Genomic DNA, 1,912 nt, shown 5'->3' on the forward strand with positions numbered 1-1,912 from the left:
CTAGTCTGAGACCATTTATATCCAACTGAGACAGAGAGGATTGGAGAAGATTTCTGCAAATAACTGACCTGTGTTTTAGAGGATGAGAAGAAAGGAATTTCAAGCCCAAGGACAGTACTGAAATCTCTAGTTCCCACAGAGTAATGAGACCTGGTTCTATAAATCTTAAGTGAAAATACATTGCATTACTTGATAGTCACATCTTATATCCCAAAATGTCCTGAATAAATACCCTGTGTGCCATTTCTTATATGTCACCACATTTGCATACTCAAACATCTTCCTTCCTCCCTCCCTCCCTCCCTCCTTCCCTCCCTCCCTCCTCCTTTCTTTCCTTCTTTCTCTTTTTTTCCTTTCTTTCCTTTCTTTCTTTCTTTCTTTCTTTCTTTCTTTCTTTCTTTCTCTTTCTTTCTTTCTGGACATTACCTGTTGATTCTTGGGCAAGGCCCAGAATTTGGTGGACATACTTAAAGAAGAAAGGAATCTTCTGCTAAAGTGTCTACAATCAGTTCAGATTTGGAGGGCATAGATCTTCTGACAGTAGGGGCCATTCTAGGATATTTTGGTTGAAGGTGAGTGAGAATTTGGTACATGGAAGGGGATGGGTGACTCTAAGGGCAGAGAAAGGAAAATCAAGTGAGCTGAAGAAGGAAGCACAGTGGTGGGACCGACCGACTTCACTCATGACCATTTAACCATGTGTTGGCTTGTGTAAGGGTGTGGAGCTCACTAGAGGATTTGAAGATGTTCAACCTTGCAACATAGTGACTGTGTGTCCTAGAAATAGCACAGCTTCTACAGGGACTAGAGGGAACAGAAGAGTGGGGCTGAGAAGACAGAGGTAAAAAATTGACAAAGGGTTATTTTGCGTAAATCAGCATGACCTCAGAGGAGCTTGGATTTGACCTATAATATTGGGTTGGTGCAAAAGTAATTGCAGTTTTTGCCATTACTTTTAATTTGCCATTACTTTTAATTTGCCACACATTCCATTGACTATTCCAGAACTAGAGGTGCACCTAATTTATTGGGTTGGTGCAAAAGTAATTGCGGTTTTAGCCCACTAAATCTAGGTCTAACCCATCTAGATTTAGTGGGCTTTCTTCAAATAGACTGTGCTGATCAGGTAGATGATAATAGGATTTTTTTTTCCATTCCCAAGACTTAGATAAGGTAGTCAGGGAGTAGTCAGTAGGCCTGGTTTCTAATGATAGCTGTACCACTTACCTGTGTTACCTAAGGCAAGGCACCACATTTCTTTGGCTTCAGTGGCTTCATCTATAAAATAGATGATTGCATAAATGATCACTCAGCCCTCTAGACCTCCTAACTCAAACAAGCAATGTAGTTCAGTTGCTATGCATTTTGTAAGGCTGTGGTTCTCAACCAGAGATGATTTTACTCCCAGGAGACAGTTGGCAATGTTTGGAGACACTTTTGGTTGTCATTACCGCTACTGGCATCTGGCAGGTGGAGGCCAGGGATGCTGCTAAATAGTCCTTCAATGCACAAGACAGTCACCCTGCCCCAACAAACATTTATCCAGCTCCAAATATCAATAGTGACAAGGCTGAAATACCCTGCTTAAGGGGGAGAAACTGACACTCAAAAGAGGACATGACACTGTCTTGTTCTCTAAGTGTGGCTGGGGAAAGTTATGGCAGGTTCTATGCCATGAACTATGGAAGAGTAATAGCATATTAGAGCTAGCATCTTGATATGCATTTTTCCCTTGTTGAGTGTAGAATATAACTTCTCAATAAGTTTCATTTAAGATGATGAAATAAACTCTAATTGAATATGCCATCTGGGAACATCGAACTGCACAGAGACAGCAGTGGGCTCAATTCACATTATTCTCCCCACCCACGCTGGGTAAGTCTGAGTGTGAAAGGACTACTCAACTGCTGTC

This window comes from Symphalangus syndactylus, chromosome 23, assembly GCF_028878055.3.
Source record: "Symphalangus syndactylus isolate Jambi chromosome 23, NHGRI_mSymSyn1-v2.1_pri, whole genome shotgun sequence".
NCBI lineage: Eukaryota > Metazoa > Chordata > Mammalia > Primates > Hylobatidae > Symphalangus > Symphalangus syndactylus.